At 41.2% G+C, this 13,742-nt stretch overlaps 1 protein-coding gene across 1 annotated transcript in view; it reads left to right on the forward strand.

Annotated features, from left to right (window-relative positions):
* Window positions 1-1,131: 1,131 nt before the first annotated feature.
* Window positions 1,132-13,742, forward strand: part of LOC308118724 (nck-associated protein 5-like) — a gene marked incomplete at its 3' end in the record, with an annotated part of 84,282 nt that continues 71,671 nt past the window's right edge. The window contains 1 exon segment of the mRNA XM_080478235.1: window positions 1,132-1,657.

Raw genomic sequence — 13,742 nt, forward strand, 5'->3', positions numbered from 1 at the left:
TGCACGAACTGAGGCACGTCGTGTGATTGTTGCGTTCGGCCGTTACGTAAAAGCTCGGAGGCAAGAAGCTGCGCAGTTTTGCGTCTCCGGATGAGCGCTCACCTCTTTGTGTGTCTTCCAGCTGAGGCTGAATCCCCCCCCCCCCCCCCCCCCACACACACACACACACACACACGCTCAGCCTGCCAGGCTCGAGAGCATCAAGGCCTAATCTAGGTCACAGCATAAACCCAGAGGTATCCTCAGCTACACGCACACACACACATTTATTTTAAAAATGTGCAGCAGAATGGCAGGTCTAGCATACCAAATCTGTTTTGACTCGTCTAATTTTCCTTCATCTCACAGCGGGGGGGGGGGGGGGGGGGGACGACACTTCAAATTTTCACCTCCTCCACCAGGAAATGTGGAAATAAGATCAGATTTTTCAAAAACATGTATTTCCAGAAAAACTCCCCCCTACCCCCCATCCCCACCCCGGCCCTCATGATCATCACATGGCCACCGTTTCCTTCATTAAGTGCACTTCCTTCTCGATCCATTGGGGACTCACTTCGCCACCAAAGCCTGAAAAACAACAACAACAAAAAAAAACCAAAATGCGTTTCGTGGCCGTGGATCCTCACTCTGACGTGACTCCTCCTGACAGCCAATCATCCGAGAAGTGAGCGCGTGCGGCGGCAGTGAAATAGAGGAGCTTATTTCTTTCCATGCGTCCGCAGCCTCTTCTATAAATATTCTTCTCTCTGTGCTTTCTCTATTCACCCTCCCCCTCCTCCTTCAACTGTTTGGCCCTTTTTACTCTGCCTCCCACATCATCCGATGTGGAGAGATGACTGTCTAGAAAGAATCAGTTGTGCACGTTTCTGCCCCTGCAGCATTAACCCCCCCCCCCATTCCTCCTCCTCCTCCAACCCTTTCTCAGTCAATCCTGCACATTGATTTTTATCCCATCATGTTTCAGCCTCTGGGGAGGTTTGATCTCGTCCAGGTTCTTTTTTTATGGTTGTGAGAAGGTGAGCGTGCCACCTATGAAGCCCCCCCCCCCCCCCCCCCCCCCCCCCCCCACACACACACACACCCCAACACATGTTTAAACATCCTGAGAGAGAGAGAGAGGAAGAGGGAGGAAGAGGGGGGGGAGCGAGAGAGCAGTGAGGTGGAAATATGGGTGAGCATCAGAGAAAGACAGAAATAGAGCGATAAAGCAGTGAATTAGGCAGAGAGAGGAGGAGGAGGAGAGAGAGAGAGAGAGAGAGAGGGAGGGAGGCAGGCTCTGGCTGAAGTGCTGATGCTTCGTGCAGACAAGCGTGCGTCCTCATAGCGTTACGGCTCTCATCGGTGGATTCGGTGGATTTTCGGTCTCGGTGGGATCCTTCACATCTGGGCTGGAGGCGGCGGCGGATGGATCCACGCAGGCCCGTGACGTGAGGCTATCTTCACCCCTCCTCCCCTCCTCTGGAAGGATGCCTCTCTCCCAGGCTTCGATGGCGGCGTCAATGACCCAGATTGTGAATTCGGCGGCTGTCAGCTGCTTCTCCGGTGGTCTGCTGATGTGATGCAGGTGAGACACCCCCACCACCACCACCACCCCCCGCCCTTCCTCCGCAGCATCAGCTCACATCTGTCTCCGTGGAAACGCACAGCGACCTGCAGGGTAAGGATGCGCTGCTCTGACCTGCACGCACAAATGTCACGCTGTGTGTGTGTGTGTGTGTGTGTGTGTGTGTGTGTGTGTGTGTGTGTGTGTGTGTGTGTGTGTGTGTGTGTGTGTGTGTGTGTGTGTGTGTGTGTGTGTGTGTGTGTGTGTGTGTGTGTGTGTGTGTCAAATGTCTCTGCGCATCGAAAGAAAATGTCCTGCATGCGTCTTTTGGAAGCTCATTCAGCAGGTTTGGAGACTCCTAGTGTTTCTCTGAGGGTGAACTGAACTGAAAGCCATATTGTTTTCCTGCACTGTGCAGACTGGCAGCATGTATAATAGATGACCTGCGAGATATCATGGTGAGCAACAAGTCACTGCGCCCCCCCCCCCCCCCCCCCCCCCAAAGTACCGGAGAAAGTAGGCTATAGGAATGGCACGAGCTGAGGAGACCTGGATGAATAATTCAGCAAAGTCCCTTTTTGCTCTGAAAGCGTTTGGCTTCCTCCTGCTGGCAAGGAGAGACCAGCCAAAGCTGCACTGACTGAGGGATGGAGAACCCTCCTGAAACCCTGCGAGGAATCCAATCTGCAGCCTCCTCTCCTCCATGTGCTGAGCGGAGACGAGGTCAGATCGTCCAGTCTGCCAGCCTCACGGCTCAAGACCACCGGACAAAGCAGTCGTAGGATGGGGGGGATAGAGTGTGCTGATGAATCAGACTGCTGATGGGATCAAATACTACCACTTGGACGCAGCTTAATTAGCTCGATCCTCTGAGACTGACACAGTCAGCGGCTTCAATATATACATTTATCACAGCGTGGGAGGAAAGCTCCCTTCACATGTACTAATGATCTCTTAATCAGCTCGGTTTCTGTCCTTCCGACTCGCATGAGGGCTTTTTAAACATGGACGAATGAGTAAAGCTGTCACCATGACAGAACATGTAATCAATACTTTATAAAAAAAATGATATGACTTGGATTAAAACACCCACTGCGTTACAGCTGAACAGGCTGAAGGGTGAAAATGGTAGCTCATGAGATTACGACAGATCATCTAGTTTAGGTTATTAACCATCACTTCAGTAAACTGTCCCCGCAGGAGCTTCTGGACTTTTTGTTATGATTCATTTGTTTTCTAATTTGCATGTTAAGCTGCATTTCTGTCTGGAGAATTTAAAGAAGAGACACATTGTGCTGGTTTGGGTTTGAATTAGAGCCGATTGAAGCTCAGATCAAAGTTAAAATGGAGTGACAGCAGGGCTTCAGGAGGTCGAAGAAAAAGTCTCCCGGAAAACAGACAATTCGAAGGTAAAAATCTAAAGGATTTGATTGAAACACACATTTTCTTTCTAACTCTGTTGTTGGTGCCATCGAGATAAATAAAAATCCTTTCAAAAGATGCTGCAAAAGCCTTCAGTGTAACAACAGTACCAGACTATATCTAAAGATTCACCCTGCATTTGATGTTAAAGTTTTAACTATTGCAACAGCCGTTAATATAAATCTCCTACAATATGACAAAGATGAAAAAAAATCCAGCTTTTAACTTGCCAACTCTCACTTGGTGTTACGCTTATCTGTGCTGTGATTAAAAAAATATTCATTAAAAAGCTAAAATGCTAAAAATGCTAATAACATTTGGATCACTACTAGTTTAAGTCGCTCGGTTAAACAGTCTTTATTTCACTTTATTCACTAAGGAAATACAGAAAAATATCATGATATTGTATTCCTGATGTTTGGTCACTGGAAGCTATGTTTTAATGCCATTAGCATCATTTTGTTTTAAAGCAAACATGTTCAAGCGCCATCATGTTTTCAAAGCTCATAAATACTGTACAGTCACATGCAAGGTTCATATATGGGTTTTATCTCATTATAGTTTCAGAATTTGACAATTAAGAATGAGCCACGGGTTGCAGCTGGCCCCCGGGCCGTGGTTTGGACAGCTCTGCTCAAGGACCTTGAGGGATTCTTTGATGGTTTGATTTGTAGGTCAATTATTGTTGCTGGTGCAATGCACGGACTGACTAAGGCCGGAATGCATGCATGTGTGTAAATGTAGACCCTGGGAAACTACAAATGAATTGTGGGGTAAATAAAGGTGTCTGAATCTGAAAAATGCCATTTAGGGGGAAAAATAATTGCTGTTTTTACCAAAGTAGCTAGAAATGCTTAAGTTGCAGCCAAACTATGATTTCTTTTATTGATGCAGAATCCCGAGGGAACGTTAGAACTCTGAAATCCAACTATACGGCTACAAAACAACATGGAAGTTACAATCCCTGGAAACTTACTATTCTGTTCATGTATTGATGTTACAGAATCCCAGGATTTTATTGAAACGTCCTTCCAGCGCGTAGTTGTTGAGTTGTTTTGTTTTTTCTTGGGCATCAGTTTGGGGAGAGAGGAGAATAGAGTGGATGTACAGAAGCTCTCGATATAATCGTAATAGCAGCATTTTCAAATTGTTGTATTTTCCACCAAACTAGGCGGAACGTTTTCACAAAGTGTCTCCGAGCAGCGTTGTCATGGAAGCAGACCCCCAGAACACAATAAAAGTTTTGCATTTTTACTTGAAAACTGTCGCGTAGGTAGGGCAGTAGAAACGGTTTCCAGAGTGAAACGTATTCAAAACTCGGTTTCAGTATAAACAAATGAGTATTAACTGCTGAGTATTGTATATGAGTACTACCGTTGCCGGAAATACCTTTTCTGCACATGTGCATAATGGAGGACTTCAGAGTGTTTGTGCTGCTCACTACACCATCATCTGCATACGTTGAGACCCATTTCCCACTTAGAAAATTCTCAACCTCTTAATATTATTAAACTAAAAAAAAATGTTGTGATGTTCATTTAAATGGTAAAAGGAATAGAATTAGGGAGTACCATCAATGATTTATTGAGTTTGATTTATGTTTTTGTGGACCACCCTAAAGAGGGCGTGCCAAAATGCAAGTAAAAGTCATAAATAATTGAAAAGTCAACCCTTAAAGATGGTGGAAACCAACCGATGCTACAGGTTGTAAACTTTTACTGCTGAGTTGAGTTAAACTCCGGGGGCAACATTTGACCGCTTGTGGGTCTGACTTGCCTTCTGTAGTTGTGTCTTGTCATGTGTGGACAACTGACTGAGAAGCACTGGCAACGAAATGTGAAGTAAGTCACGCTGACAGGACTGGATGGAGCGACAGTTTGATGCGCTCGTGCAGCGCGGCAGTGTAACGGCTGGTTAAGTGGCAGCGGACTAGTAATCAGTTAACTTATGGAGCCGTAAACTCTCAAATCGAAGCCTCAGCTCGCGGTGCTGAGAAGAACAACGTGACCGAATTACAGTCAACAAAAACAACCTGTGCCTCGTGGTTATAAAATACCACCACACAATCCCTCCGACTCCAAGACAGCCACTTGGGGTGAAATCTCCTAATCTCACCTCAATCCGCCCTCTGGAGTCCTCCGCCTCGTTCAAGAGGAGAAAAGATGAGCGTCACTGGAGCAACATGGCCGACCTGACCTGGATGCAGAGAGTCTTTAAGAGTGGATGTAGAGTAGCTCAGGGCACGGGGATCGCCATTGTCTGCAGCATCTAGTCCGTGTTTGGCGCACTGAAGCAGATAGTGGAATGCATTCGATTGGAGACTGGATTGTGCAGCCGTATAAAAGGGGGTCAGTGGTAGCCTAAAGGTTGAAGGACGGTTTTGACAGGAGAAGCATATCAACTGGATTAGAACGTGACCTCCAGCGATCCGTTTTTATTAATGTTGAACATTGAATTACTGTATATTTCTTTAATTATCAAAGCTATCTGTTCACACGTTATCATCACCACATTAATAATATTCGAGCATAATCATTTTTGGGGGGACTTCTTAGCGACATAGTTTGACTGTAGAGATGTCAATTTGGTAAAATCGTCTTTTCGTGAGATGTAGAAATTGTGCTATCTGTCACTCCGCTTCCCGCTGCTACATGCCCGAACCTTCCAAACAACTTCATTCTTAATGGGAAATTTGTGAAATGAGTCACATCATAGAGTGCGTCATGTTTCTAAAAACAAATTGGTTTAGCAGCTCAGTTTCAGTGTGGAAATGGGCGAAATAGAATGTTTTATAGGAATTAAAATGTCCCGGCTTAGTCAAATCATCCAACCAGCCAACAGTTAGTAGCTCACGAAGTGAGACGTACCACAGCTGAATTGCACTTTTCTTAAATTCATGTGACTAAACAAACACATTCTTATGATATATCTTCCCCATGCTTCATCAGCGGCGTCGTCTTTTATCAGCCGGTGTTACTGAGGCGATGAATGTCGCCTCATACTCATGAAAACCTACTTGCCTTAAAAGAAAAATACTTATGGAGAAACTAAATTCATAATGAACTTGCCACACTTTTGCAATCACCCTCCAGCAAAGCAGATTAAACAACATTCAACATTTCACTTCAGTTGATAACGGTGAACTCATTAACCGTTTTAGGGTTGTTCAAATGTGTTCGTCACGTCAGGAACTGAGAGGAACTTCCTCACAAATGTTCCCTCGTACTGGCAAAGTACAGTCGGATCAAATGTTGTAATTCTTTTCACATGTGATTTCTCTCCAGATTAATGAAAGAATGAAAGAAACTGAACACAGGAAAGTCAATGCTTTAGTACCGAGTGAGACGAGGGGCTACTTATAATTAGGGATGTCCCGATCACACTTTTTTGCCTCTGATACGATCCGATTTTTCAGAATGGAGTATCGGCCGATACCGATACTTTCCCGATCCGATACTCACATTGCTATTGCAAATATACTCAATAGTGTATTTTTGGAGCAACTAAGATGTCTGAAGCTAAAAGCACTATTGGCAGAAGCTTTGTTTAGCTAGAATTTATTGTAAAACTCACTTATTGAATCAAAATTCTTCTCTTTCTCTTTAGTTGTTGTTGTAAACTGAGGGAACATCCGCGCGACGAAAAAACAATCTTTGTTCTCCCTGGCCTTCTTCCAAAAAACTTCCGTCCACACCTCACTATGAACACGGCTCAACACGAGGCTTCAGGGCATGTAGTACACATGCCAGGTCTTTAGGGGCGCTGTGACTCACCAAACACAATAAAAAAGCAGAAGAAGACAGACCACATAGAAATTTAGAAGTAGAATTCTGCACATAAACACATAAACCACTATATATACCTCTAGTTTTATAGGTCTGTGGCCCCGCTCCGCCTGCTTCTAGCTTCTGCAGCTCGACCAGAGCTTGTAGTCCCTGATTGTTGTGGTTATTAGGGGACGTTGCGGACCGCGTTTATTTATTTATTTATTTATTTATTTTATATAGGCGGGGTGATCGGCTGGATTGGCCGATCCCCGATCAGTCACAAATCACTCATATCGACCCCGATCCGATATCTACCGATCGGATCGGGACATGCCTACTTATAATACTGTAACTGTTCTACGGAATAATTATAGTATGGAAAGAATGTAAATCAAGAACATTTTATTTTATTTGTCATTTGACAGTCATTTCAAGTTCAAGGCACTTTTACAAAGAAGTATGTAAAGGTGCAACTTACCACTGTGAACCAATAGAAAGAGCAGCTCCTCCAGTTTGGCCTCACATGCACTTTACACTTTGTAGTTTAAATGTGATTAAACATTGTGACTGAGAGCATTGCAGCACCGGCAGCACGTCGTTCCTCTGTTGAGTTTTGTGCATTTATTGCAAAAAGAACTCGCCATGGAGGGTTTGCAGAACTCATATCGTTGGTCAATCCAAAACAGGCGTGTTCAGTAAGTAATTGCAAACGACTTTGACCCAAAGCTGAACAAGACAGAAGAACTCTTTATCTGAACGCTCTCTGAAAAGACAGCGCCCCAGTATTTCTTAAACCTTTTAGTCACAGAAGGAAAGCAAGGAGGTAAACAAGGAAATGGATGTTGCATGGAGTCGATTCCACTCAAGTAGAAGTAATAGTATTTGTGCTCTGTTCTATGACTCAAGAGGTCATGTATATATATATATATTACATGACATCATTAAAAACCTCAAATTACACTGTCATAAATACATTCCACACTTCTTTCTTGATGTAAAATTAGACTTTTTTTTTTTTACCTTTTTCCATTAAAGTGAGCTCATGTTCAATGAAATGATGAGATCGTCCCTTCCTGGTGACGTCTGTGCCGTGATCCTCCGACCGATAGTGGAACCTCAGATCCAGAAGAACAATGATTGTGTCCTGCTCACAGAACAACAGAGCAGCTCTTCACCCTGTCACACGTCACTTCCTGGGCATTCCAGTTTGAAAATCTAGAATAGATGTGAACTTGGCGAAAGCCTACGACCTTGTGTTGGTGGAGGTAGGGAGTGGGGAGTGGGGGGTGGGGAGTGGGGAGTGGGGAGTGGGGGGTGTATCGCTGCTTTTTGTGAATGATGTTGTCTCTTACACTCTTGAGATGTGGATCATCTCCTCTAAGTCTGAGTCCATGGTTCTCTCCTGAAAAAGGCTGGCATGCCTTCTTCTAGTGAGGCGGGTCCAGGTGCTGGGTCGGGGGTCGGGGGCCAGGGCCCGACGTAACCAGATAAGATGACATCAGAACGTTGCCAAATCTTGACAATAATCCACATGCTGCTGCTGTGTGGGCTCTGCAGATGACCCCAGCTGACCTGAACGCCACTAACAGTCCACCACCCAGCGCCTGCTAATGTTCTATCCTGCCATTAAATGTCTGCATTAACTTCGGCTTCTTTACCGAAGGATCCGGCACCGCGTAGCTGAGGAGGAGCACGTTTTGCATGGTCTGACTCACTCTGCCAGACCCTTAAAAGTAAGAAAAACTGTAATAAATAGCTCCTTATCAAAGGTAAACGGCTGACTGTTTGCCGCAGAGTCAGATTAGAGAGCCTCAACGACAGAATGGTACCAGCTTTACACAGAGTTAGAACCTTTGCAACATCAAGGACGTGTAAAAAGATAGCTTCGCGCTATTAATATCCCCACACAGCACTATTTATGGAATGAAAGGAGAGAGAGATGCATAAAATTTCCATGTTTGCCAGATAAATTAAATCCTCTCCAGTGCTGTTCTCTGTTAGATGGTTCCTTGGTGGCAGAGGGAATTAATTCCTTCGTTGCAGGATATATATATTTATATATATATATATAATATTTCTCAACATCTCATCATTTCCCCATTAGTTTCAATAAGGATTTTTAAATTAGTTAATCGCCCAATTTCTATGGATTAATTGAAGTTTTCTTTCACATTTAAAATTCTGTCATTTTCAATTTGCAGAACATGAATGCTCGGCGCACAGAAACATCATTTATCACAGTTCAGGCGTTTGCAATAAATGAGGGATATTTTGTGCAGCCCCACTGAAAGCGAACGAGTCCTCTAATGAAGGCTGACTTCTTTTGGATTCTCGCTGAGCTTTTATGCGGCGCACACAAGTATTGAACTGTTATTGAACCCCTGCTAACGGCGAGGTGCTCAGTTACATGTAATATAATAATGGAACCCACTTGATTCTACTGGGTTCTAATGGCTTTGTCTTTATTCTCTACATGCAGAAAAAAAAATGATGTGTTTCCCTGAAATTAGTTATATGTGTCGGATAATTTATCCTTTTAATTTTTGGCTTTAATGTTAATTTAATCCTTCATGGATAAATGTTACAGATGAAAAGTAGTTAAGTTGGGAAGTTCTTCAAACTCATTTTCATCCACATCCAGCCCCGATCGCCGCACCAAGAAAATAACATCATAATAATATTTCAATGTAACTTCCTTGATTAAACCAAAAGTTTTCTTCTGTTTGAATTTAAAGACGTGCGACTACATCGTGTGAACTTAACATTTTAGATTCATTTCAAAATTATGCAAAACATGATAAAACGTCAAAAAAGCCAAACAGCACATTTAATGAGAGCTATAATGCTGATGCTACTTCATCAATAAGGTCGTTTTCACTGCTGCATCATTAATGCACCAGTCACTGTTGATTTGAGGCCAGTTTTTGGCAGCAGCCTGTATTTTATTACATCCTGTGCTCTGATCACAGCAAGCAGGCTCGTTCTCCAGCTTCTGGTGACAGAAAACGTGTTCTAACTCATTTGTAATGATGTTTCTACTGGTTCCAGCAGTCGAGAAATAAAAGAAAACCACTTCAACAATTCTGTCCACAAGCTTTTCTCAACCTTAAACACTGAATCAATGTGAGTTAGGGTTTTGTTTTTTTATATTTACTAATCTAGCAGACGACCATTCCTGTAATTTTATTAAATTTTTAGCTCTTTAACTACATTTGTGAGTATTTATTAATTTATTTTGCCACTCAAAAGATGTGGCTTCTACTTGTTTGGTAGTTTAATGTTGTGATTGTTCAGTTGTGTCTCATCAGCACTTTGACTCACACAGAATATTCAACATACCTGATTTATAACTTTCAGTTACACAATAATGAATTTTGATCCCTAGTGTATGTGTGTAACTTGATATTTCTTCAGGTCACACACAGTCCGGGGTTTATAATAAAATAATAATCTTTCAACATCAACTTCAAATATTTGCTCTTTCTTCTTGTACACAGAAGTGAAAGTACATTATGACATTTAATCATATATCTTCTAGTAAAGTTGAATTATACAAAGAAAAATAACCACAAACACATTGAAAGTTGAAAAACCTCTGCTAAAAATTTTATTTAGTTGCATTTAAAAATGCAACAAATAACTTTTTCTTTGTTTTTTGTTTATTCAAAATCTGCAAACAACATCCTAAATCCTCTCTGCCAACGGTGATTCTCTTCAGGGTAATGCTGGGGGGGGGAAAAGCTTCTCAACCAACCTGATTTCTGCAGCTCCTTTTCTTTTTATTACATTCCCCCTCACAGTGTTTTGTTCGTGCTGCTTCACGTTAAATAAGCCACAAACAGCAGTTACCACAAGTTAGAGTTTGTTTTCTCTGCGATGTTTACACTTTGGAAGGTGATGGGATGGGATTTACCCTCTGGTGGGTTCGTTCTGCGCTCCGGGCCTTTTGTTTGACCCCACGGAGGAAAATTCAAGCAGTTTCAGTTGACAATCTGCTGACTTGGAGGCAAAAAATAAAACATGTGTCAAAAATAAATAAAGAAGTAAATAAATAAATAAATGGTAACTTTTAGGCACAAAGTAATTCAACCAAACGGCCAAAAATATCATTATAATGACTGAAGTCGCTGCTAATATTCATAGAAAATCTGATTTATTAAATCCAACTGGAGTGACGTGTCAGAGGTTCAGCAGAATTAGATCTGATTTAAACACAGACGGCTGAAACTTTATTGTGACCCATAAATCTCCAGCTGAAAACCGAGACCAATACTTCTTATTTCCGCTCTAAATGCTGCAACTTTCCTTCGCCCGCTGCTTTACTTAAAACTGTTTGTCTCAGAATCATCAGACTCATAATGTAACAAGACTCCAGTGAAATAAGTTCATGTGATCCCAGATAGTTAAAACTGAATCTGTCTTTTGTGTAAAGATTTTGTCACTGCATTTAATTTTCTTGCCATTGTTGAATGAAAAAAAAATTGGAGCAATGTGAGTCATTTTAAGTTGACTTAAAAGTAGCTGCAGCTTCATAACTCAACGTGTGGATTTACCAGAATATGAATTTCGTTCCTCAGAAACATCAGAACTTGGATCCAGGCGGTTCAACAGTACAGACCGAGAATGAAAGACTCTTTTCTCTGATCGCTCAGTGATTAAATATTGAATTAATTTTGAATACAGTGAAGGCAAAAACAAGCAGATGCCTTACGTGTCTTATTATAGGTTTTGTTTTGCAGGAAGAAATCTAATAAAAAAATTTTTTTAAATGAAATTAGAGCAGGCAAATCCTTAGTCACCCCTTGTGATCGGTGGTGCCCCTCAAAGGGGAATCCCGGGACTAAACTATAGAAATAATCAAACCCGTTTTCTAATGTTTTACTAGCCTTTCTAATGTATTCACTAGCCTTCTGATAATACTGACAGTTTTAATCAGTGGTTTTATTGCATTTTAAATAGTTTTTGCTTGCCCTAACTCGTGATTTTGGTCAATTTTAGTTTGTAAGTTTCTGATCTTTGGGTTTTATTACAGTTAATATTTAATTTTGATTTAAATTTTATTATCCTTGCATAAATTCTCAGTGTCGAATGTTCTGGCTTAAGTTGAGTGATTTATTTAATTTTTGCAAACTGGTATCTACTTTTTTTTTTATTAAAAAACCAAATATAAATCTAACAGGTTGGCCAACATCACAGCTGGTAAAAACCTCGAAGATAAACTCAACAACCCAAAATGATCTGAAGACACGTCCAACATAAGACACTATGACAGGTTTGATCACAGATTCTGTAAATAATATGTATGAATTAGGCCCTGATTACAACGACATTACATTACAGAAACGTTTCCCCTTCACACGACAATGTTCGTTTTCATGTTGGGCCATTAGTGGGGGCTGTTTTTTTGTTTTTGTCTTGAAACTACACACACACATATATCTATGTATATAATTGTTTTTTTTAAGAAATAAGAGGCAGGAAAAAATATATTATAACTGTTTAGTTTTTCCATAATATGTCCCCTTTAAGTTGGATTCTCAAAAACGGACACCCAAAATGCAACGAAAGTTCTTCGTTTGGAGTTTTCAGGTGGGAGATACTGGGATATAGTTGGGATGTCATCACCTTCCTGGCGTCACAGAAATTAATCTGCATCTGCTTTCTTATCAGTTTGTAAATATTATTCTGAATCAGCATTTTTTAAGGATGAATCTCCTGCTCATGGATCAACACCAACTCGCTCGTCTCTGCATCCTTTGGCCTTGTTACTATTAAAAATGAGCTACTGCGTCTCAAAATTCCTGAGATCCTTGGATTCTGACTCGCTATTAAAATTACCAGGTCGACTGATCCTGCTCCTGATACTTGTTCACACACACCATGTGGGTTAAAGTCAGCAGTTTATGTCTATGATTCTGGCTAGTTGGTAATAACAAGGTTGCTGGTTTGAATCCTTGGATCAGACTTTGGAGGGGGAAGGGAAAGCGACAGCTTGTTCTCACCATAGTGGCCTGCACGCTCCCTGGTCGCTGCTCAGTGTTTCCCCTCTGAACGTATTAGCTCTCCTACTTTTAATTAGAGCTGTTTAAATAATATTTCAATGAGCTGAATTAAGAATAACCTCCTTGTAAGCCCCCAAAGTGACGGTAGGAATTACAGATTTATGTCTTAGAAGTGTCTGCGCCTGAGTCTTATATGATTCCTAATATTAACATATTTACATTATCAAAGTTTCTAGTGAAAACCATTAAATACAGAAAATGAATGACAGTATCTTTTTAGTTGTATTGGAGTGAAAAATGTATTCTACTTTGGTGACGGTGTATTCATTCATACAGTAATCCCTTTATATATATTTAATCGTTAGATTTGTCGCCATAGTTTATTATTTGAGTTTTAGCAGTGGTTTGTTTGTTTTACACTCGGACTAAAACTTGACTTTATATTGAAAGAAATGTATTAAATTGGGATTTTTAATTTTTTATATGTTGATGTTAGAGGTTGACGTGCTTATGAACATTTTAATGTATATTGTATTTGTAAAGTTAGTCCATAACGCTCATGCGTATGAATGCTAATGAGCACATGTACACAAAAGAGAACAATAGTAGTGGATAAAAAGGTACTGCTACGGACTAATGCGAGTATATTTGTACATATTCTGATAGATTTTAGAAGTAAGTTGTCGGCTAATGAAAAGTAATCGTCTTTACTCCCCGAACAGTTTGAAAATATCCAAAGATTGTTATTCTGGTTTATTCTGAACAGCATAACAAAAGAAAACCAACTTGTGAACTTCTAAACCTTTTTTTTTCTCAAAGTTTAAGAACGAAGAGGCAGGAAAAAGTATATTATGATTGTTTAATCCACCAAAAACAAATGTTTTCATGATATGTCCCCTTTAAGTTGGGTGAGGCTGTAATAGAAGCTGAACGGACGGATATTCTGATTGGATTCACAAATATTTCTAATCGTATTTATAATTCACTTTCTATTCGGACCTTGTCAGA

Source organism: Lipophrys pholis, assembly GCF_963383615.2.
Source record: "Lipophrys pholis genome assembly, chromosome: 13".
In the NCBI taxonomy this organism is placed as follows: domain Eukaryota; kingdom Metazoa; phylum Chordata; class Actinopteri; order Blenniiformes; family Blenniidae; genus Lipophrys; species Lipophrys pholis.